This window comes from Protopterus annectens, chromosome 1.part0 (assembly GCF_019279795.1).
Source record: "Protopterus annectens isolate FY-2018-M chromosome 1.part0, PAN1.0, whole genome shotgun sequence".
In the NCBI taxonomy this organism is placed as follows: Eukaryota; Metazoa; Chordata; order Ceratodontiformes; family Protopteridae; genus Protopterus; species Protopterus annectens.
In genome coordinates, this window is record NC_056725.1 from 268996096 (window position 1) to 269023016 (window position 26921).

The window sequence follows — 26921 nt, forward strand, 5'->3', positions numbered from 1 at the left end:
AGCCAACTAGCACAGAGTGTCAGAGATTGTGTATGACAGAAAAATACCAAAGAAGCTGAAAAGTAAACTGCACAAAACAGTGATATGACCAATGCCACTGTGTGATACAGAAGCCTAGTCAGTGAAGGCAGAGCAGTTAAAGAAGCTAGAGGTCATGGAGATGAAGAGCGGAGATGGCTGTCAGGATGAACTGTGTGGGACAGATGAAGAAATGAGGACACCAGAGCAGAAGGCACTGTAGCTCTAATTGCAGATAAGGTCAAAGAGAACAACTACTGTGGTTCAGGCATATTGTGCAGAAAAGCAGAAGACAATCTGGTGAAGAAAATTTAGGATAGACAGGAAGAAGGCAAGGGGAAAGGAGGGTATCAGGCAAAAAGATGGATGGATTGTGAGAGAGAAGACCTTGTAACAGGCATGAGTCCTGAAGAAGGTAGGAGAATGGAACTGAATTGAGAAATCTAGTGACAGTTGACAAGACACCACAACCACATGTAGACAATGAAAAATAGTGGGATAATGATGATGATGATGATGATGATATATGTCACAAATGCCTTCAATAAAGATCTGAAAAGGGCATATTCTTTGCTTTGGAGTTTTCTTTTAAACTGGAGCTCAGGAAGTTTATGCTCTTTATTTAGAATTGAACATCTGGTCATTTTCTTTCACCTGAACTGCTACTATTTGGCATACCTACTCCTGGTGAACTACCATCGTAATCCACCAGGTTTGGATTGCCAAGCGCAGGGTTACTACATTCCAGGTGAGCTTCCTGAGATCTATACAATATATATAATATATATATATATATATATATATATATATATATATATATATATATATTTATAAGTTTATCATAGATTTGGCTAACATGTGGACAAGGTTTTTAATATATGCTGAATTTTGCTACTGCAGTAATTTTGAGAAGGGTATAATATAACCAGTTCTGTAGAAGTACATCATTACTGGGTGTCATTATTTCATTAGTTAGTTTTTTTTTAGGTAGATTATGGGTAGATTTTATACCCAGTGTTATTTGTTGTCACTGGGAAGTAGAATTTGATAGATTAGAAGCAGTGACCAAATTTAAGAGGTCATTGCTCACCTTATAAGTGCATACATGCCATATAAAAGCTATAGCATACTGGAGTGCGACCGAGGTGTGCTTGCTGGGTATTTGTATTCACTTATTCATTGTCCATCAGCACTGCTTGCCCCTGGCCAATCAAATGAGTATACACCTATAAGAACACATGCATATCTGCACAACAGTGCATCTCATAGAACTCAGTGTAGCTGAGACTCATTTACATTAGGTTTTAAATCAGCTCCTACTTATGCCAATTGGCCTTCATCTGCCATTTTTAACTGCTCTGAGTTGCATGCTTTGTCAACAGTCTTTGAAAACTGCAAAATAACTAAAGACATTTATAAAACAAGAATAAGCAGAAATGAGTAGGAGAACATGGTAATCAGTGTACTTCGGTGATATCTATTGAACAGTAGCCTTATTTTATCTGAAAGACAGCAGTTTTATCATATTCTCATGGCTTATGAATGACAAGACTTGGAATGTATTGTGTCATTTTCACTCCTGTCTGCATGTATTATGGGGGTTACTGCTAACAATTGTCACTGTCAGCTGTTAGAGGAAAGGTGAACAGTAATAGAAAACTAATTTGAAGTAATTCATGAAAATTATTAACCTACTCACTACCACACCCTAACAGGAAACAGTTATAGTTAAACATTCACCACAGCACTGCAGGTTTACATGACACAGAGAGTACTGTTAAGATAATTAGATAATTAGATCATCCTACTCTGATATAATCCTTGATTTACTACACTTGTGTTATTTTTATTATGAACTTACATGAAGAAAGTATTAATAATATAGGTGTCATTTGTGGGAGACTGGTTTAATTTTGGCAAATATGTGTCTGCAGCAGCAGGAAACAAGACACAGGGATGACAATTTTAGTCTGGAGGAGAGCCACATTCTTATGGAAGGTCTGTCTGAGAACATGCAGGCGATATTTTTTTTTTCAAATGTTGTCCAAAACAGACGGAGGCAGCGAAGACATGAGATCAGTTAGTGGCTGATCTAAATGCTGTAGGGAAAGGAATCATACTTTGTCACAGTGTAGAAAAAATACAAATGACCTGGTGGGTTGTGAAAGACAAAACCTGGGCATAATGTAATTGCCCATAGCAGTACTGGCAGTCAGCCTTCCACACTACAACCTTAACACCAGATGAGGAGTACCTTCTTCCTATAAAAATAATGACTTTGTTGCAGATAAGGATAGCACTGGTATCATCAGAAGTGGTGTGGACACTGGTACTTTCAGACCACTTCAGCAACCACAGTTATGCAGTGTGGAAGGTTAGTCTGCAGCTGATTTAACTATGTCTCATGGCCAATATACCTGTGCACATATAACTCAAAAATGTTTTATTATCAGGTAAGTTGTCAACATCACATCTGACACACATTCAAAATTCACTGCATGGCAATTGTGGACACCATCTCTTTCTGGATAAGTCATTACATCTATCAAAGGTCTCATCAGACATATCCTTATTCATTTCTTCTCAGGGTAACCAAAAGAGCGTAACAACGAACAAGAACACTATGAGAGACTACTTCGTAAAATAAACAGACGTTTAATGACTCCAAATTAATGTTAGCGCTTTCGGCTAAATCAAATATTTAGCCTTCCTCAGACAAACAGCAGAACAGGAAATGACATTTCTTAAAATATATGTATAGAACCAATTGAAATAAAGTGCATTTAGTAATTAGTTGTAACTAAGGTTACCTTAAAGTAGTATAATCCATTGCAAACATAAGCCTTGAATAAAGGTAAAGATAGAGTGCCTCTATAGGCATTGCAACGGAACAGCAAGTGATACTTTGTTGCAAGTAACTCCATTCATCAAAATATTTACACAGATGTTAAACTCTATAATTACTGGATTATTTAATCATACAACTTGCTTCATACTTATGTGATGTGTTAAAAATGTTATAAAACAGTGAATGATAAACTAAAAATATTTGTGTATATTTTAAATTGTTACCAAACATATTTCCACAATTTGGAACATTATTTCCACATTTAAACATTAAAAATACTGATTAGTTTTGCCCAGAATTCCTGTACAATAATCATAAAATAATACAATTTTACATTAGTGCATTCTGTTAGGGAATAATTGATGTTGGGTCCATTTCATATCCAAATGTGAGAGACCTTCCCTATATGTGTTATCTGTTATACGATAACCATTTTAATACACATTTTATTGATAGGTTGTCATTGATGCCAGGTAATAAATGTGCTCTAGTTCGTACCTGCCACATCAATTCATCTATCTCTAACCTAATTTGCCAGGGGCCACCCATTGGATCTGGCATTCTTTGTTGGAGTATAACAAAGTTGAAGGAATGCCCTGTATTGCTAATAATATGCTTAGCTAGGGCATTGTTCACATCCCTTCTGCTAATAGCATAAATGTGTTCGTGTATTCTGGTCTTGAATCTACGCTCTGTCTTGCCAATGTAGAAAGCTTCACATTGGCTACACAGAGCAGCATATACCACAGATTTTGATTCACAGTTGTAATGCTTGCTTATTTTATATGTCCTATCTTTAATGTTGAACTGAGTGCCCACTCTAATAAATTTGCATTCTGCACAGGCACCACATTTGTACATTCCTTTGGGGCACTGAGAAATGAACTTTTTTGGTGCCCTTTCCAAAATAGCTTTAAGGTTTTGGCCTCTCCTGTATGTTATGTTGGGTTTTTCACCTAATGCTGTAGACAAAGTACTGTCATGATTAATTACGTCCCAATTCTTATACAGGATCTCCTAATTTTTCGAAAATCTAGCGAGAAAGTGTGTAAAAAGACACATTATAATTAGTGTCCTTACTTCTATCTCTAGTTGGCAGACTAACGAATTAGTGCCAATTCTTCTTCCCAAAGTTTTGTTATTAAGAAGGGGAATAAAATGGCCTGACTTCCGTTTATTTACTACTTCCACTATGATGTTGTCAATCAAAGTAAGTGGATAGCCTCTTGCCAAGAACATATTTTTAGTTTGTTGCATTCATTTTGGAAATCCAGATCATCAGTAACCATACGTGGCGCCCTCACTAACTGACCTTTTACAACCGATCTTTTTGGTAGTAGGGATGGCTACTGGAGAAATGCAAAAAACTATTAGAATATGTGGATTTTCTATGTATGTTACTTTTCAGTCTTTTGTTATTAACATCCTTTGTGAGAAGAATGTCTAAATAACTGATCTCACTTTCCTGTATGTTAAAAGTGAACTGTAAAAGTTTGTCATGTTGGTCATTCGTTCTATAAAGTTAGGGATGTCCTCACTATTGCCTTTCCATAAACAGAAAATGTCATCCTGGTATCTGGTATACCAGGAGACATACTGTTTGAAAACCTCATCCTTAAATAGAAGTTCTTTTTCCCAATGTGACAGTACTGCATTGGCGAACGAACCCCACATGGCGACCCCATTGCTACTCCGAGGTTTGAAGGTAAAATTGTTTTCAAAAAAGAAAAAGTTATTTACCAAAACCATCTCCAAGAGTGTTTCAGTCAAATAAATGGTGTTATTGTCAACATTCTTGGCAACCATAAATTCTCTCACCCAATTAAGGCCTATATCCTGTGGTATAACTGTATACAGATCTTTTATATCTATTGTAAGGAAAACTATGTCCGGGGTATATTCAATTTCGCCAATGTTTTTCAGAAAGGACCAAGAGTCCTTACAGATATGTGCTTCCTGTGCTAGTAAAGGTTTAATAATACTATCAACTAGTCTTGCACATGCGTAAGTGGCCGAACCCCTGCCATCAACAATAGGCCTAAACGGAGGTGAGTAAAGCTGTTTATGTAATTTTGGTGTTCCAAAGAAGGCTGAGATTCTGGGGGATGGCATCTGCAAATATCTATACGTTTCTGGAATAATAAAACCTTCCATAAGTAAATCATATAGTATGTTATTAATCTTCCTGTAGGCTCCATGTATCTCATTCAGAGATACTTCCTTATAAGCTGGGTAAGCAGCCTTCCTGTTCTTCAGCACAGTGGCATAACTCTCATATTCATGACATAGCCTGAGCACAGTTGCACACAGTCACAATGTTACAGGCAGAACTCCCTACCCCACAGCAGTTGAATAACTTCATAGGCAGACACACAGGCTCACACCCTCAGCAGAAGGAGGAAATGACATTACAGTATAAGGAGGGTCATCACATTAGACATTTCATGCAAAAAAGGGAGAAACTTCAATTAATTTTCAGCAAAATTCTATTACATATTCATCTGGGCCAGCAGCTTGTTTTAGTTTTAAAGGATTTAATAGTGTTGTTTATATCACTTAACATTATTTCTAAATCAATAGGATAAAAGGCTAATAATTTAGGTGTTATTGTTAACCATTTTTTTTTTAATTTTATGTCTGAAATCCATTCTTTATCATAGATCTTGACAAAATAATTATTTAAGACATTATACTGATTCCATCAAAACCTATTATTGTTGTACTTTATCTCTTGACACAGACACTAGCAGTTTCTCTGACAGAAAAAAAAGATTTTTCAAAAAATTATATTTATTCTCTTATTCGATGTAACACTGCAGATTACCTTATTATTTTAGGTTGCTTGAAATTTTTTTTTACATATTTATCATAATTAATGGTCAGTAATACATTGATAACCAAAAGTTGTTGCTCTATTTCCTTAACTTTACATTTTCATTACTTATGTTGCTGATATTATAAGTTTTCATATAAGCATAAATTGTAGCTTTAAATGCATCCCATTTATAATTCAGGGAAACTGCTGCATTTACATTCCATTCCTGGAACAATATTAAATCTTAGTTCTGAAACTTTATGAACACCATTAACATTTATACTTGCAATTTTCAGTAATGACATCCCAAACTACACCATTGATTAATCCAACCAGGTTTAAATCATAGTTTGAATTTGGCGCGTTTTCCTAGAGCTGAAGTCTAAAATACTCAGTAATGGTGTGATGTTAAGCAAAGTTTATATAAAGACAATGAGGTTTTAATTGTTGAATCTGTTTGATGACATTCTTGTTATAATCAAATAAGAACAAAAGCACTGACTAGTAAAGGTATGAAAACAATAACAATTAGCACCATAGTGAAGTTAATGTTCCCAAGCAAAAAATATGCAAATAAATAAATCAAATAGCAAATAAAGCTTAGGAACAACCAAAGGATTGCTTGACTACTGCTGTGATGTGATGATCAAAATACAAGGAGTTATCTACCCAGTTTCCAAGGTCTATAGGTGCATTTTCATTTTCAGTGGTATATTAACAATACAGTACACTGAGCAGAGGGGTTTTCCATCTAGTCTGATGAAATTACATTTCTTACATTTAATTTTAACTAATGTTCACAGCATCAAGAGTTTACAAGGCAGTGTTCTTACTGGAGGATTTGCGTATCAGAAGGTGATCTAATAATAATTCTCAGTTTACAATTATTTACACACTTAGTAAGCCAGACATACTGGCTATCTGCTTGCAGAATAGAAAAGCAAATACAGAAAAGGATGGTCCCAATACAGAGGCTTGATAGACACCATTGAACACTTTCATTCTTTCTGATTAGGCACTTGTGACTTGTAGTACATAGGCTCATTCTTTTAGCCAGTATACTAGCCATCTTTCCATACAGAGATCTAGTGAAAAAATCATTTTGCTTTCATAATATGCCAATAAGCAGTACAGTGTTGAATGTCTTGCCTAGCTTGCAGTACACTGTTTGCACTACATAGTTACTGTCAACTGGTTGTGAGACCTTATTGAAGAAGTTAACCAGATTTATGATTCAGGATCTTCCCTTGACAAAGTCAAACTGTTGAAGGTTAAATCTAACTAGGCTTTTGATATCACAGTTTGTGAGATCAGATGTAATACACTCCACATCCTTGTAAATGAGACTCATCAGTCAGACATGTACATCATTTGTAGGGTTGGTGGTATGACCGCACTTACGTAGGAGCATAAGAACTGCAGAGCACCACTACTGAGGGTCAAAACCTGTAGCTAAGTTTCAGTTAAACAGTTTGTTGAGTGGGTCAGCAAGGGTGTGCTTGGTGCTACTTATTATCCAGGTAAATTTTCCGGCATCATGAGAGACGTATTTTTGATCTTATTCAGCTCCTACAGTAGGTGCTACTTTAGTGATAAAAGGGAAGGTAAGAGATATTGGGATTTGTGGGCTATGGAAAGTAGTCTCTATAGTGAAGTTAGCACTGAATTTATTCACAAGTATGTTGGCAAAGTCAGTTGGGTTTGAATCTTGAGCAAGTTCAAAGAAATGTAATATCTTATACTTTAGTTTCCTAACATAGCTAAAGAAGGTTGTATCTTTAGCTGCTGATGCCAATCTAAATTAATGATTAGCTTTAGGACACCTGATAGTAACTTTAAACTTCTTTGCAGAGTTTTTTTAATAATGTCTTCCTTTTGTTGCAAAGCTTAGAAATGTTGATTTTCTAGCAGGCTAACTTATTTTGACCTTCCTGTTACTTATTTAATGTTGTCCTTTCTTTATTAAAACTCTCATAACAGGCAGGGCAGTCACCTTTTTTTTTTTTTTTACTTGGTATAATCTAAATGCAGGCTTAGTGTTCATTTTTTTCAGCTTTACCTTTTCCTTATGAATGAGTGAGTGCACTTCCTACTAGAGATGAACATTGAACTCCCTTCCTCTTCTTCACTCCCACTTCTGATTTATAAATGTTGAAAAGCTGATTTATTTATTTAAGCATTCATTTACACAGCTGTTAATCACATAAACAACCTCGTGCCTACACCCTTTTCAGTCATGCCTTGGGTCAACTGAACATATTTACAGTTCTTACAGAATTATGAAATGCGTTACATTGTCAATTAATAATTATAAAGAAACCAGTTGAAAAACCACAATCATAATTATAACAAAAAGCTGAGATATGGATTAATGAAAGTTATAACATTGGATAGAGTCAATTAGCTAATACCTAGAAATTAGGCAGCTTCAAGTAAGACTTAGGATACAGAAAGGAAAAAGGAAAAGAACCATAGTGGGAGAAAAAGTTAAGTATGAATAACTGAACAAGAGGAAATGGAAAGTAAGATTACATTTCAGAAACTAATATAGATTAGTGTAGAAGGCAGAAGACGGAGACAGTAGTGAAGGAGGCATATACTCAAGCTAAAATGAGAAACCCTGGAAGTTGTAGTAGAAAGGTAGTAAAACAATTACAGCAGTGTAGTTTTTTTGTATTATGGGTTATCCATGATTGCCTAAACATTAACACCCTGAAAGGAGTACCTGATATGATATGTTTGTTTAGTGTACCAGTGACATTGGTAGTGAACCTGATGTCCTGTGTGATTTAGTTCCAGTATTCTGGGGCTGGTCTGCTGATTTGTTTTTTAGTAATGACTAGGGCATAAGGTGGCCTAGTAAAGCATGGGTTTCTATTTCATAGGGAGTAGGATGTGTTTCTCTAAAATAACAGATCTTTAAATGGTGGCAATGGTGTTTGTTGAAATGCTTAACAATCAGTGTGTTTAATAAGTACAATGTCTTAATGTCGAGAGACATAATTGCATTTTTTAATGTTTGGTTGTGATGTTCTGAGGATGGAGAAGGATGTATTAAGCAAAACATTTTATTTTCTGTTTTTACAGCAGCTTTGAGATTTTAAGGGAGTTTAATGCAACAAGAATTAGGCTACATTCTAGTTTTGGGAGTAATTCTTTTATCAAAAGGTAAGAGATTTTATAGGGTACTTTGAGTTGAGAAAGCACCTTCTATACTTGAGTTTCAACATGAGTGGGCAATAAAATGGCTTATTCAAGAGGAAATCCTAGGTATTTTTGTTTGGTGACATATGGTAATAGCTGATAAATAGAGTCATAGCAATGATATGGTTGAGCTGATAGCAGTCATTTATAGCATAGCTGAGCATTTGTAGGATTTACAGCTCAGTAACAATACTCATATCCAACTATGCATTCCACACACATTCAAGTGACAATGCCATTTGTCCTAGCCTTTACAGCAAGTACCTTGCCTCCATGAATTCCTTTAATAACAGGTGGTGAATCTGTGTCATCACAAGCAATTTATAGATTCATAGTTACTTAGTAGGCATGCAGTCTATGAGACCATTAAGGAGTCTGTCCCAAATGCCCAGTTGCCCCAAAGCACTGTTTAGTTAAGTGACTTGCTCAAAAGAAGGTGGAAATATTCAAACCTTGTACCCTTGGAATAGGAAGCAGATCATTAATATATTAGAGATTTAGTCTTTTGTGCTAACTGGGTGGCTGCAGTGGTGCAGCAGTTAGCATTGCTGCATCACAGCAAGAGGTTCTATGGTTCAATCCTCGGCTGAGGTGTCTTCCGGCAGAGTCTGCATGTCCTCCCTGTGGTTGCGTGGGTTTCCTCCGGGTGCTCCGGTTTCCTCCCACATCCCAAAGACATGCTGTTTGGACACTCTAAATTGGCCCTAGGTGTGTGTGAGTGTGTGTGTGTGTGTGTGTGTGTATGTATGTGTGTGTGTGTGTTTGTGTGTGCCTTCTGTGGATGGTTGGGTGCCGAGCTGGCAACTCAACACTGTAAAACTCTACTGCCAATCATGAGTGGACAGGTGATCCACTGTGGTGACCCCTAACTGGGAAAAGCCAAAAGAAGAAGAAGAAGTCCTTTGTGCTAACTGCCATATGATGCCAATATGCTACCTAGTGAGGAGCAAGACAGAGCTGTTCCAAAATGTAAATTTGTAACTTGGTCATCTCCTCCTCAGCAAGGCCTGTCAGTACTTATTTGGCCTCAGGCTCTGTTTCTTGGATGCATTAAACACTTACCTGTTCATCTAATAGGCAATAATATGTATGCATCACTACAGCACAACTTCTACTTGACTGTGTGTGGGATATGCTTGGATAAGCTCATTAGACCATTCATGCAAATAACCTGTCTAATAGCCATAAGGTTTTTAACAAAAAGATTATATTAAATGAAACACACACACAGAATAAGAAATTGTTAAGAATGTGATCTTCTAGACAACAATACACCAAAAGATATGCAACATCTTTTGCTCCAGCAGCTATATCCTTTACATTTGTTACTGGGTAATCCATCAACAGCAATCATATGTATAAGCAGAGACTTTTTCATCTCTATGAGATGATGGCAAAGAGGGGAGTGGAGAGAGAAATGGTTCTCTGTCATTGGAAGTTGATAAATTGCAGAGTTATGAACATAAATCTAAAACTGCTTAGACTGTTCAGTACCAAGCATCATTAAAATATATAAAACAAAATATTAATTAATGTATTTACTTATGAAGAAGAGGTCATTCCATAGATAATAGGAAAGTGGATAACAATATAGAATCCTAACAATGGCAAACAATGGTACAGTTCCTATACCCAATTGTTAAACTGAATGTGGGATAAGAGGTTGCAAAGGTAAACAGCAGAGGTGGTAATCAAAATGAAAATGATGCAGACATCGTTATAAGGAATGAAAGGAAATCTTTATACTTAGGGTTATTAAAACATAAACATTTTACACAGATAAACTTCATGAAAGAAAGTGTCTTCCTCTCTTCATATGAAAAGACAGTAGAAAAACAATATTTGCAGTAATGAATTTCTTATGGAAGTCTCTTTTCAAAACAGGATGTGCCCTTAAGCATAATTAGATCTTTAGTGCTGCTGATCTTTGTTTCCACTATTTTAAATTAAAAAGAGACAAAGCTGCATTTACTCTGATCATGTTCGCATTAAGACTTTTTTCTTTCGGGTAAATGAAAGTAGACTGTTAATAAATTTCTGTAAAAGATATCAAGGAATTTTAACAGACATATTTAAAAATGTTGATAAAACTAGCATGTTCATTTTAACAAACTTTATTTAAAATTCTGTGTTACACTACTGTGGGCCTGATTTATATTCTGTCAAAACATATCTTATATGTCACATTATGAAAATTTTAAATTGAAATAGTATTTGAGCCATTGTTTTCAATATAATCTTTGCAGGTAACATGAGTAATTCAAATTATAGCACATAAATGAATCCACAGAGCTATGACATTAAACTAAAACAACCTCTATTTTAGGTGCTGAAGTGTCATTATGAACATACTTTTATAAATTACATTAATATTACATCTCTTCAGAATTTAGTCAGTAGGAAAACAGTAGCTCTATTTAAATGGAACATTTTGTTTTCAATTGCTTGAACGACAACAGATGCGAGTTTTTGAGTTTACCCACTGCAATACATGTAACACCAGAGTATATCCAACAAACAGAAAATCATATCATATATTGAAAATAATAATGTTAATACTGAAAAGCTTTTTCATCATGAACTAAATGTCACTGTTTTAATCCACAAAGCTCTACATTTATGTTGCTTATTATCTGCATACTACAGGCAATATTAAAATAATAGATTCATGTTTGCAGACTAAGACAAAATGAGGACTTTCAATGAAATACTATATAGAAAGCAAACTGTATGCACTATGATCTGTGTGTTAGGAATGCTATTTAACATAGTAAATAATGAATGCAGGGCATTTCTAGAAGGAAATTTCACATACTATAACACTGGAAAACAAAAGGAAAAAATGGTACTTCTCATATCTGTACTGGCATGAATTGGCTAGTCTGCATTACTACATGATATCATATTACATTTTGTTGATGTCAGAATAAGACAACACCTATGGAGTCTACCCTAAGTGCATCCTACTCTACATTCCCCTTCCCATTTAAATAGTGCATTCAAGAGAGCTACACCCCTCTCTCTGTAGATGAATATTCACAGATACAAAGAGTAGATGACCCCTATAAGCTGCAAACTGTCACTTCACTTCAACCATCTGTCCTTTTTTAAACAGGACAGCCCACTAACATCTAAATTACATGATTTTGCATACCAATGTCATATCTTCCTGTCTTTTCTTGTCTCATGTGAGAAGAGCTTTAGCTCTTTTAGATTTTGGTCTTGTCATTTTCCTTCAATCCCATGAAAATTTTGGTGACTTTTCTGAGGACAACTTCCAACAGATGTATTTCAACTGATAGGTGCAGCAGAACTGCCCATAAGAGATAGGGTGTGACCTAGGAAGGCCAGTTACAGTGGAACTAATATGTCCTTGCTTCTACTGTCCATCATTGTGAGGATACACTACAGATACTGTTAATTACTGTCAATGCCTTCTTGGCCTGCTAGTGATGGTCCAACCCAGTTGTCATTAATGTGCTCTTTTACATTTGGTACTTCTTTGACATCACTTTAGATGGCCTCATCTGATGATACACAGCAAGGCTGCTGTGATGAAAGTGCTTATATTTGTTGGCAACAACTACTACTTCAACCCTTCAGCCTGCCTGCTCAGCTCTTCCAAATCTTCCCTTAAAATCTTCAACCCCTTTGCTTTCAGATGCCTCTAACTTTATCTCATCATTAAGGAGGATGATCCAATTCTCTGTTCACTTGAATATGTCTGAAATCAATGCAGCAAAGAATTCTAGACCCTGAACAATCCATGTGGCACTGCACTAGTTGTCTTCCTTATTACCTTTGTTTCTTTGTCTCTTCACAACTCTCTCTGTCTTTCCCCAACCAAAATGCATTTAGGCTTATCCATGTCTTTGCCCAATACCTAATTTGGCAAAGTTTTATGGGTGTGGCTATGCTGAAAACTAAGCAAACAGCAAAGCAAAAAAAAATCAAACAAACAACACAATATAATTTTCATTTTTTTGCAAAATCACTTGTAACTTTTATAGGAAAGGTGTAGGTAATTAAATTAATTACAAAATAATGATGCTTCAGAAAGTGACCAATATACTTTAAAATGAGCCTATATTCCCTTTTGACTCTCTTTCTAATCCTGCATTTTATGACTCAGAACTATTTCCAACTCTTTTACTTATAGTTAAAAGAAGTTATGCTTCTTGAACTAAGGTTTGTTGTAATAATATAATATAGTTCTTTGATAATGCAAATAAGTTTTCTTTACTGTCATTGGATTTTAATTTGTGGTCTTTATTTCCAACTAGGTTGAGAGAGCTATTTATTCTTTTGAACATGTTATTGCTATGACTGAGACTTTCATTTTGTTCATAAATTCTTCTGTTCATCTTTTTCTACCACCACCAATGGTACATTAAGTAGGCCATTGGCCATTGACAGGAAGAAAAGGACAGGAGCAACAAAGACATAGATATTGTGCCCTCTGAGAGTGTGGATATTATTCAGTGGATACAGGGCATCCTCATTGGCTTCATGCTATAACTTGGTAGGCAACCAAGTTTTCATTTTCAGGCAACGTGCAAGACCCATGCCCTGTGGCATATGACAGGGCACTGTTGACTAATGGTAAGCAAATATACAACAAGTCTGTTACAATTATTATTTAATGCATTTATTGATAGAATATGTACACTTGCCCTCCTTTACATTTTTTGTTTACAAACATCCTAAAAAAGACAATATAACCCTCCCTTACTGACCACTGCCTCATTATCTTCTGTTTAACTACAGGCAAACTAATACTTCCACCTAAACTAATCACCTGTTGGTACAATCCTCAAACAACATTTCATCATTACTAAATGATTTAAAAAATCTACTGGAACTCCATTTTTTCAGAAGGTAAGCCATAGACTGTTAACTACATATCTCAGCAACAAGCTTCTACAACTCCAAGACAAGCACTTCTTCAAAGTTACCACACTTCTTAAAAGCAATGGCAACAAATGCTTGTCCCTAGAACTTAAATCCCTCTATAAAGACAGAAATAAAGCTTGTTTCTCTTTGAATCAAAATCCATCCTCAAAAAACTACCAGCTATTCACACAACTTAGTAATCTCAATAAAATGGTCACTATAAGGCATAAGATGCACTTCCTCCAGCCCCAACAATGCACCCCTAATAACAAACTCAAACAATTGTGGAACATCGTCAATAGTATTATAGCGTGATCACAAGAAAAATACCATCACCACACTTTCAGACACACTACTACCACATGATTTACTAAAAGAATTCTCATCCCTGCCATATGTTCCCCAAATTCCAAACAACCTTGCCCAAATTCTCCAACCCCTCTCCTCATTCTCCTCTTTTGTATTTGAAAAAAAAAAATCACCACCAAGCGTATTACAGAATCTGTAAATCAAACACCTTCAACTGACCCTAACAGTTCAGATAGTTACTTGCTTCTATCATCATTCTCTGTAAATAACACAATATACAATTACTTATCCACCTATACAAAGTATGAATCAGAACAGACACTATGCTAACTATAAAGAGAAAAGAGTCATTTTAATTCAGTATCAAAAATCCCTAAAAAAGCCCAAAAGATACAAAACAATTCAGGTCAGTTTCTTCACAACCCAAGAAAAATCCTGGAAAATCTCATCTTTGCTAAACTCACAGATTACATCAAAAATATGGTCTTCCCACACCAACATTGATTTTGAACCATTAAGTCAGCATGACCACTTTTTACACACTAAAAAACAATAGTTTTAGGAGCATGAGCAAAGGCCACCTTCCTTGCACAATCTTTATAGTACTCACCAAAACATTTGATTTGGTAGATCTCGCATTACTCTTAGATAAGGCATAAGCCAATATGCCCTCCCTAGGTTGAACAAATTCTTTTTGCTAATACATTTCAAATTACAAATAAGAAAGGCAACCTTTCTCTATTCTTTTGCAAAAGAAGTACCCAAGATTGGTCTTCTCTCCCATATTATTCTCACTATTCATTAACTCCCTTTCAGATAACCTATCCCAACCCCCATCCTTATGATCTTTGCACAAGGCAAAAACTCTCCACTTTACTAAAAAGCTATCAGGAAAGAATAACCCCAAAGATCACTTAGAAAACCATAGCATTCTTCAGATACCTGGGCATCTTGCAGGACCAGTCCTTGAAATTTTAGTTTCTCATCATTAGTACTAAATCTAGAGTAAATACCCTACTTTTTTTGCAATAAGGCACACTTCCTGTCACCTGAATGTAGACTAACAGTTGAAAAAGGAGTTCTCAAACTACAGCTAAAATACAGCCTCTCTATTATTGCCAAATCCTCAAAGAAAAACAGTTAATGTTGCAAAATCTATGCAGTCAGATCTGTGGATTCCTCAAATTAGCCTCCAAAGAGAAGACCAGTGTTTAGTTTTTATTAAGCAAAATTACTTCCTACAAGTGAGAGATTCACACTGCTGCTAGCCTGCATAATCTACAAATTCTTATATCATCTCTCCTACATTTACTTCTGTAGCTGACTCCCTCCTAGAACAGCACCTTTCAACCTTATACCACAGTTCTCTCTCTCTCTCCCTCTCAGTTTTACTCACAAACTCACTTCACTGACCACAGCTCCTCTGATAACTAAGACATGAGTATCACTCCCTGAAAACCTAAGAGGTAGCAACTCCTTTACCAGTTCTAGGCATCATCTCAACACTTTTTTTTACATGCAAGAGTTGTTTGTAAATGCTTTTCTTCACAAACATTACTTAACTCCATAAGTCTACTGTGTCTACCCTCTTCCACCTCCCCTACAGTCACCTAGTAAGTTAAAACTAACAGATCCATGCTAAATTAACCACTGTCCTCTTTTCTCTCTGTCCTGTACCCTCCTCCATGTTATCACTCCAACCTGCTCTCCACAATTTCCCATCCTCACAGCACCACCTCCCTCCACTCTACTTGGTTAGCTGTCCCACCTCTCCCACACTGTCCACCTAATCATCCTGTCATTGTAGCCCAAATTAACCTACAATAGTATTGTAAATAGAACCACCAATACCTTGATATTAGGCAGTTTCCAACTCTGTTAGACAAACAGGATATTGAAGATAGAGGTACACTATGTCAGACAGACTTCTACAATGTTGTTTCAGTGTTTTGCATGCTTAATATTGCATTTGTGTTCTTAATCTGTAGTGTAAACAGTCCCGGGATTCAGTAAGCCTTGCACAATGTGCAGGAATAGTGCAGGAGCTGCTGCACACAATATGTCTGCTGAGCGATTCAGTATAGAGCTCCCGGGACGTGCCCGAGTGCTCCTACACTATTCCTGCATGAACACCACTACCTTATGCTAATTATCTCATTTGCTGGTGAAAAACATGCAAATGAGGTGAATTAGTGATTCAGCAAGCAGGCAAGTGTTTGTGCAAGATTAGTGTAACCTGCAGAAATGTATTCAGTTACTAGCTGAAATCATTTCTGTAAATGAGAAAATAGAGGCGTGACAGCTGAAAAGAAAGCATGTATTATATTTAGTAGACAAGCCAATGGTCAAATATATAGTCATTGGCATGAAAAATAGTTTTAGTTTTTTTAAATAAAACTTTTTTTTGGCTGACCTCAGCCATTTAAGCATAGGGCAGTGGCATGCAAACAGGATCATGCTGAAAAAAAAGGGAGGGGAAAAATCAATTTTTACAGAAATCTGCATTTTTGCCATTATAGTCAATGGCATGCAGAATGAAAACAATAGCAGGGAATAGTGGTTGCTAAGGAGAAGGGCCCAGCCTAAGTGTGGTAACTATGGAGTAAGGCAGTGGTGTATGCAAATGAGGGGATTTATACTGAATCACAAATTTCTTCTAAGTGTCAGACTGCAGCTAACTGTGTAGGTGCTCTAACACCACCGTTTAGACAGGAGGAGCAGTTAATATGAAAAGAGGGTGTGTCATGCTTGCTGTAAGCACATTGGAGCTCTGTGGCCCGTGTTTGCCCTGAGCTAAACACAGCTGAATAAGGGTGTGTGTCTGAGGCTGTATTGTCTTATTACATGAAATGCAGAGCGTGTTCACATCCAGGGAGGGCCAGTTCTGCTTAAAAGTGTTTACTGTAGCTAAACAGGTATGCGCAGCGCACACAGGGACTAAAACAAACAAAAAAAAAAAACAGGGAATAGCAAAACTGTTTACATTTGAGCACTGGAAATGCACGGCATGCATCACAGCTTAAACGGGGAGGAAATGGGAAGGGAAAACAGCAGAAGGAAGGCAATCAAGGAGACCTACCATAGCTAGCAGGTGGAATGTATCAAAATCAGCCAATTATACAGGTATTAGCCCAGCACACTGCTAGAAACTATGCAAACATCTTTCAGTCTGTTTTTTCCCACAAACACTGCACCACTGGTGTATACATTCAGGGGAATTTTAAACTGAGAAAACTAACAAAACATGATAGGTACTGCTGTTGCATTGATTTATCAGTATGTGCAAGAGACTGAGGGTGGTGATGAGGATAATGCTGACAACCAACTCAGACTGAGGAGGACTAGAAGAGTGTTAAGACCCAGGGTAACCTACCAGGGGGCTACATGATCTGCAGATAGTGGATCGTTACAGGGTGGACAGGGACATACATACTTCAGCAACTTGTTGAGCTGTGCTGGCCTCGCCTCAAACCCAGAACCAACAGAGGGGAACCCATCCCAGTGGATACTGAGGTATGTGTAGCCTTAAGAATACTAGCTACAGGTACTTTCCAAAGACCAACTGGGGATATCATGGGGGTTTCACAGGCATCTGCATCCAGGATATTCCACCAGTTCCTGGATGCCATGCGAATGCATGCCGCTGAGCACATTTACTTCACCAGAACCCGTGAGGAAAGGACCAGCAATATGCGTCTCTTCCACCATGTAGCAGAATACCCAGAGGTACTGGGTGTCATAGACTGCATGCACATCCACATCAAAGCACCACCCGGTGACCAGGGTAGGGTTTACCTAAACTGCAAGGGGCTCCACTCCAGCAACTGCCAGGTTGTGTGTGATGTCCTAGAAGCTATCACAACTCCCACATCTGGCATTCCTCACAGCTGTACTGGGCATTTTGCCAGTGGGAACACCCCATATGGCCATCCAGTGGGGGATGCTGGCTATGGACTGGAGCCACAGATTATGACACCCATCAGAAATGCACATACACCCACACAAGAATGCCATAATGAGACACATGCACAAACCAGGATCATTATAGAGCATGTGTTTGGGATGCTCAAGTCATGGTTCTGCTGCCTTGACATATCTGGTGGAGCCTTGCAGTACTCTCTAGCCACATGTGCACACATGTTCATAGTATGTGCTATGCTACACAATATGATCCTGCTGAAACAGCTGCAGCAGGAACAAAACAGGGAAGGGCCACACAGCCCCCCATCATTGCCAAGGTCTCCACAGGCACAGAGGGACTTGGAGGAGGAACATCCTGACCCTGCCCTTGTAGGCAGATGGAGGCATGCCCAGTATGCCCTGTCCTTGGCAAAAAGGCAACACATATCACATACACTTACACTGTAGGACCCGAGGGACTGATCTCTCTCTCTGACTTGCACACACAGTAAAATGGATGCCAAACAACACACCACCTATACCCTACCACGTATAGGTAGTATACAGTGTGCATCCGACACAGTCAGCCCTCAAGCACCATCCTCACAACAGCTTCAGGCACAAAGTAAGTCAGTCTCCTTAACAATATTAATGAATGGAGTGGAATGTTCTAATAGCATATCAATAGTATTGATTCAAGCATGCAAGGGAATGCTGTGGCTTACTGGGTAGCAGCAGACAAGTGACAGCTAAGTGGGACAGCAGGAAGTGTATTCCCAGTACTGCCCTATCCGCACCATGCAGTACCACCCTAGTTGACAAATACCACTGCAGTGTATGTGGTGAGCCAAATAACTGGGAGGGTCATAGGTCACATGCGTGGATGTCAAAGTGGGGGTCCCATACCCAACCCCAGCCTCGTCCAGGAGATCAGCTGTAGAAAACTATATAGAAATGCCTGGCAAATGCCCCCACATGGTGACATCCAAGAAATCCCAACCCACAGACTTTTACACAGTGAGATCACAGTAGGTCTGACAGGTGCAGTATGGCTTTGAAAGGTAAGAAGTCTGAAACTACAAATGTCTATGCCAGAACAATCTGACCTGTTTTTGATACTGTTATGCCTGTAGTCTGAAAGATAGGGCACACCACTATGCTAAATGGGACCAAAATGTTAAGCAAATATTAGCACAGTCTCTTCAAATGTGTATTGTGCACAGATGCATCACCCCACCCCCCATAGTCCCATAGAAATGCAGTAACATGTCCTTAAGCCTTAAGCAGCATCCAGCCATCAACTAGAGTGATGGCTCAACACAAACAGAAAGCAATTTTCAGTAACACCCACAGTCAACTTACTGGTGTCATCCCAGGGCTGTCCACTACCGGCAGCCTGGGAACATATGATCATCACAATGAACTGCCTTGCTACAGATGGCCTGCATCTGTCACACCTGGCTTACAGGCCTATGGCAAGTGCCCATGCCTCACCCACAGTTCCTTGTTAAGGAGTGTCATGGGGTCCATAACACCAACATAACACAGTCTAAAAAATGCAAAGAAAGGCCATGCTGCTAACTGCTAGGATGAGAAAACCTGCCAGTGTCAGAGAGCCAGAAATCTGGCAAAAGCCATGAATAATCGGGTGAAAAACATCCAAAGAGAAGGACACCTTTGAAATACTGCTCTAATGTAACAAAGTTGATGGAATGATTGTAGTAGTATGGAATTTCTGATGGGTACGAAGTCAGAAACTGCAATGTCAATTGTCAGTAATATCTGACTTCAACCCTGAGTGACTTGCAAATCACTTTTCCTTGAAAACCACACTTGTTTGCATAACTAACAAGATATATGAGTCATGAGTGTGGACATTCTGTGATACTCTATACTGGCGACAGGCAAGGCTAGGAGTCTAAACATGGGAATGCACTCATTGCAGGCAGTTCTAACCCTGGAAGATGGTGACATGTCTGCACCCACAGAACCCTAGCCCACAGCCATGGGGAGTAACACACCCTTCCCTGATCACTCATCTTGTGCAACATCCTGACCCCAAAATGTGACCAGCCAAGCAAAATGAGACAGGCCATACATATATGTCAGACAAACACACACCTCCAGGCTGGTCAAACAGTCTGACACACGCAAGACCCTCCAAGTGCAGTCAACCTTTGAGCAGACCCCTATGCAAAACACTGGCAGCTATAAGCAAACATATCTGACCCAGGGCACCCCCCATATCTTATCCTCTACAAATCTATCTGGAGTCTGCCTGTCATCCTGATCCTGTCTAACTTATATTACCCAACCATGGACTGGAAATCAGACCAGACCAGAAAAGAAATGCACATAGATTCCACCATTGTAATAATATCACCAAGGTTCTGGACTGTTTCCACAGCTCCAGCAGTCAATTGCTCATAGGCACACCTCTCAACAGGCTGGATTGTGAAGGAATGCATAGCATTTGGCCCAAAATTTTAGTGTGTGCATCATCCATCCAGTATTCTTCTGGTAAATCACTGTGATGATCTCAGGAGAAATGTCACGAGGTACTGAAACAATACATGACAGTGTCAAACTGCATATATGTCAGATGTCTGCTAAAACAAGCCCTGTAACCCTAGCAACCCATAGATTACTGAGAGAAATAGTCACAATCACCATATGGCCCATTGCCCCCCCCTCATTTTGATAGGCTATCTCCAGATATGCTGCACCTACAGGTTGAAAGGTATGGCTGTAGCACAAAACAGACCATACTGGAATACAACAATCCCTGGAATGGAGTCCCACATGTAGTACAGAAGGTCACACTGGGCATGCTCATACACTTAAAAATGTCAGTAGGATCTACGAATGAACAGGCCTTCCCCACCCAGTGTACTTCACATTGCCCTACTTTAGCAGTCCTGAAGATGTCTGTCACCATAGATGTCCACATGTGATAACTGTGGAGCACTATAGTACAAATAACTAGTTAGGTAGAAGTTCTAATCTCAGTCCTGGCAAATGTCAAAGTGTGTGTTCGTGTATGTTTACAAGTTAAACTTTTGGGTCCATTCAAAGCCAGTGCACTTATCCTTTCCCACTTTAGCTGTCCTGCAGATATCGGTCATCTTAGAAGTCCCTTTCATTAGGCCTCAGCCCTATAAGCTCTCTGGTGCATGTGATAACAGTGTAATACTATAGTAAATAACTAGTAGGAGTTATAATTTCAGTCCTAGGAAATGTCAAAGTGTGTGTGTGTGTGTGTGTGTGTGTGTGTGTGTGTGTGTGTGTGTGTGTGTGTGTGTGTGTGTGTGTGTGTTTACAAGTTAAAGCTTTTGGGTCCATTCAAACTTCCTCTTTCCCACTTTAGTAGTCCTGCAAATATCAGTCACTTTAGAAGTCCCTTTTGTGAGGTGTCAGCCCTATAAGCTCTGTGGGGCATGTGATAACTGTGTAACACTATAGTACAAATAACTTGGTAGGTAGGAGTTCTAATTTCAGTCCTGGCAAATGTCAACGTTTGTGTGTGTGTGTGTGTGTGTGTGTGTGTGTGTGTGTGTGTGTGTGTGTGTGTGTGTGTGTGTGTGTGTGTGTGTGTGTGTGTGTGTGTTTGTTTGCAAGTTAAAGCTTTTGAGTCCATTCAAACCCAGTATACTTCCCCTTTCCCAGTTTAGCAGTCCTGCAGTTACCAGTCACTTTAGAAGTCCCTTTCATCAGACCTCAGCACTATAAGCTCTGTGGCATGTGCAATAACTGTGTAATACTATAATTCAAATAACTAGTTAGGTAGGAATTCTAATCTCAATCCTGGGAACTGTCAAACTGTGTGTCTGTGTGTGTGTGTTTAGAAGTTAAAGCTTTTGGGTCTATTCAAACCCTGTACACTTCCCCTTTCCCTATTTTAGCAGTCCTGCAGATATCTGTCACCTTAGAAGTATTTTTCATCAGGCCTCAGCCCCATAAGCTCTGTGGTGCATGCAATAACTGAATATAACTATAGTACAAATAACTAATTAGGTAGTCCACTGAACACTGATGTTGGTATAATGGAAATGGGAACACAGGTTGACAGTGAGCTTGATGGTGACCCCCACAGTGCCACTGTCTTCCAAAAGACCTTCCATGTGCACTTCTCCTGACTCAGGGTGTTGAATCTGGAAAGTAAAAGGACCGTGTTTCCCTGTACACTCCCCCCAGTAAGCCAATCAATGTGTACTATGGCCCATTTGCCATGTACCCCACTGGACACCAGCAACAACAGGAGAGGGTGCAAATGTACCTCACAAAGAGGATCTTAGGTGCTACACCTTTGACCCATATGGACAGACTCCAACAACTGCAATGAATCTCTGTCTCATATTGGCTACTTGGGTGTGAGCTATGCCTGACATACAAAACCATGTTTGACCCAACTCTTTCAGGAATGCAACATCCAAGGAAACCAATCTGCCCACACAACATGCCCCAGATTCCTCAACCCCATCCTCATAATCAACAGGACATGCTGGAGGGACAGGTTCACAACCCAGAGATTGGCCATGCTATGGAATAGATGCCACATACATGTCAAGCTGAGCATATCACTGGCCCTCTTCAAGAGAAATCAGGAGGAGTGAGTAGGGAATAGAATATCCACCCTGGGAATCACTCCAGTTACTATAATTAGTAGACAAACTGGGGAGTATCGTCAGGTGGCATGATGCCAGTGCATTCTCATGGGGTAGCCTTGTAAAGCCTCCATGGTCATTAGCCACATACACACCTATAACTCTTTGAACCCATGGATCTCAGCACTTTAAAATGTGTGTGCGTGCATTAGTATGTCTGAAAGTGTTTGTGAGTGTGTAAACATGTGGGTGAAAGTAGTTGGTGGCCCGTCTCAGACAGTAAAACTACCATTGCCATACCTTACAAGTGCAGTAAATGTCATTCAGTATATAGGTACCTTGGGACACTCCACAACCTGTAAGCTCTGTGGTATATGCAGCAACTGTGTGTGTGTATGTGTGTGTGTGTGTGTGTGTGTGTGTGTGTGTGTGTGTGTGTGTGTGTGTGTGTGTGTACATTGTTGTGTATAGCAGTAGTTGTGAGTGTGTAGACTTCTATGCGACACTATTATGAGTACACTCACACCCAGTACAGCCACCATTGCCATACCCACAAGGCCACGTGATGTTATTCACCTTACAGGTGCCTTGTAACAGTCATCACACTAGTAGTCCTGTGCGACCTGCAATAACCGTATAATACTGTGGTACCACAAATTTATGGGTAGAGGTTCCAAACACAGCACTGGTAACTGTGATCCTGTGCATGCATGTGTGTGTGTGTGGGGGGGTGTGAACAGTATTTTCTGTGTGTTTGGTCAACACAATATCCTCTGGGGCTGAGGGTGTTATCAATCTGATGTGTGTTCCACCCACCACATGTACCATTGTTCACTATACTAGAGCTGATGGCAACCACCATAGACTGGGATACAACCCCTTAGCCCTATAAGCTGTGAGGCACATGCAAGAACTGTTACACAGATCTGGGGAATGTGTGCAGATAGAGCTGTACCCTGACAATGATGTAGTTGATGTGTTACTACAAAGCCATACCCCTTGTTGGTGATATCTGCAGGGCCACATTTTGCTGATATACAGACACCCAGAACACAAACAGAGTACAGCATATAAGAACACATTTGCTTAGTGTTACTAACACCAATAATGCATCATAGCTGAAAAGGTACACACACACTCTGATGTGTACCTATTACAAATGTGAGATGACAGCACCTTACACAGCATGAAATAGCTACACCCTACTAAATTCAGCCTGTGCATCAGACTTATATAAGCATGTCCCTGCATCGATGGTATACATGGCAGGGATGTGGCACAGGTATCATCATATGAACAGGGTGTTGCATGGGTTTGGCAGAAGCCTAGACTGGGCTACATGGTTGACGTCATGGGGGTGTGTTTGTGGGGGGGTGTTTATTAAATTGGCAGTGTGTGTGTGTGTGTGTGTGTGTGTGTGTGTGAGTGTGTGTGTGTGTGTGTGTAGGTGACTTTTCTGATGGTGATGTGTTTGTATTTGTATGCACAGAGTTACACCATGTGGGCACCCTACACAGGGGTATTTTGGATAGCTGCGGGCTGTACATGGCAGAATGTACAGTTCACCATCTCTGACCATGGACATGGGAACTGGGCATGCCGAGGATATCACCAGCACTGCCAGGGCTGAGTCCAGGTGCAGTACTACTCCTTGCTGTTGACTGCTGCCTGCTGGATCTGTGTCCCTGTTGGGACCGGCCAGGATCATGTGCCCATGGCCTGCTGTGTCATTGTGTGGACAGTACACCCCCATCAGTAGTGCTGGTGGTACTGCCAGCATGGGAATGTGATGGTGTATGGACACTTAGACCCTCAGCTGATTGTGGTGCTGCCCTACAGCCAAATGGCTGCTGGCCAGTGTCCGCCAAATGCTCATGCACAGATATTACATGGTGGAGGAGTGCCAAGGTCTCCCCCCACCATCTATCCATGACCCCAGTATACTCACAGATGGCTGCAGTGAGTTCATATTGCCATGGACACCAGGGACATGCTCATCCATGACCCTGCGTATATGTCTGGTATTATGTACATTATTTAATTTATTTATTTATTTATTTATTTTTATTTTACATTTGTTGACCGGGCTAGTCTAGCTGGATATATTTCCATTTTCAGTAGAGGCCCGGGGAGAAAAGCTCCACACAGATATACAAAGTATAAAATATTGTTACATGGTAAAAAAGGAATACAAAATAAAATAAAAATAAAAACAGGTAGATTTACATTCTTGAGATAAAAACACTTGAGCAAAGTTCCAATATACAGAGTAAAGTTTAAGAGAGCTAGATCAGAATATAATACAGTAACAGTTATGTACCACAGATAAAAACACTTGTGAAACAGTATAGTGAGCAGAATATAGCTTAAGACAGCTCAAAACAGAATAGTAAGAGTTATATACAGTAGATCATATGAGGTAGTAGTATTTAAAAGCTAAGATTATTAGAGTTTGAATAGGGTCAGTCTAATTTACAAGTCAAAAGCATGTAAAGGTTTGGAAGTATGGCAAGAAGAGGAAGAAAGAGGGGTGAAGAAGATGGTTAGTCAGGGTTACTAAAGGGCATAGCCAGTGCATTTGAAGGTATTTTCTAAGGTTTTGTTTAAAGAGTGGTAAGGATGTAATTAGAGTTAGTTCAGTGGGTAGTAGGTTCCAGTGTTTTCCTGCTTTGTTGGTAAATAGAGAGTCACCAGCTGTATTATTAGACTTTGTTAAACTGGCAAGAGGTTTGCTAGAAGAATGTAGGGAGTTCAGATTATTATATGGGACTATAAGTTTTGAGAGTATAGGGGTATTATTGGGCTGGTAAAATAACTTGTGGGCAATTGTGAGTTGGGGGATAATCAGATGGTTTTGGAATTCGAGCCAATTTAGTTGTCTAAGATTAGTACAGTGATGGTTTCTGAAGGGATTGCCAGTAGCAAATCTGGCGATATTATTATAGGAGGTTGCTAATTTGTTAAGGTTGGTTTTCTTAAGGTTGGTAAATATAGGTGAAGCATACAGGAGGGTTGAGATTAGATGGGAGTGGACAATTTTGGCTCTGGCTGCTGAGGTTAAAAAGGGTTTTATTCTGTATAAGGAGACTATTTTTCTGTTTACTGTTTTAATGGTGTTGTTTATATGGTAATCAAATGAGAGATTATTATCAATGGTTATACCTAGATGTTTAGTGGTAGTATCAGGGAGAATAACAGTTCCATTATTTGAAGAGATTGAAAAGTCTAATGGGGAAGACCTAGTGGTGGGTGTAAAGAGGAGGAGTTTTTGTTTTTTTAGCATTGAGAAGGAGACAGCGTTTGGTAAACCATGTTTCTACAGTGTTGTAGACATCTTGAGTAAGAGAATATAGTTCAGATTGAGAGGTAGATGAGCATATTAGTGTGGAGGCATCCGCATATTGAATACAAGTGGCATGTGGAATTGCTACATGGAGATCATTAATAAATAAGGAGAAGAGAAGTGGACCAAGAATAGATCCCTGAGGGACCCCAATGGTAACAGGTAGAAAGGATGAGACTTGATTTTCCCAGAGGACTGCTTGTTGTCTATTGCTGAGGTATGATCTGAACCACTTTAAGGCTAGAGAATCAAAGGAAAGAGATTCCAGAGTATTGATTAAGAGGGTATGGTTAACCATGTTGAAAGCTTTAGAGAGGTCAATGAAAAGTGCAGATGAGAGGAGGTTTTTGTTACGATTTCTATTGATGGTATCTGTGAAGGATAGAAGGGCAGTAGTGGTATTATGTGATGGTCTAACGCCATGTTGACAGTGTGCTATTAAGTTGTGTTGAGAGAGATGGCATAGAAGTTGTTTGTGAATGCATTTTTCCATAATTTTTGCTAGGGTGATAAGAGAGCAATTGGCCGATAGTTGGAATAATCATTGGAGTTCCCACCTTTATGTAAGGGGATAATGTGGGAGATTTTCCAAATATTTGGGATGGTTCCTTCCTGGATTGTCCTATTTATAAGGATAGATATAGGATAAGCAATTTCCTTAGCTGCTTTTGGAGAAATTGAGAAGGAAGTTGGTCAGCAGATGAAGTACATGGCTTAAGTTTTTGTATAAGTTTATAGATGAGAGAGGTAGAGATGGGTTGTAGTTGGAATTATGAGAAAGAGTGCGGTAAGTTAATGGGAATGCTGGAGTTTTCTGAGATAAGTTGAGTAGCTAGAGATTGTATAGTGTCAGTGAAGAAAGAGTTGAAGGTATTGGCAGTTTGATGGGGAGTATTTGGATCTGCATCAAGTGGGGTGGGTGTTCGGGACTTACCTGGGGAAAGGAGCTTATTTATACAAGACCAGAACTGTTGGGGATTATTTTGA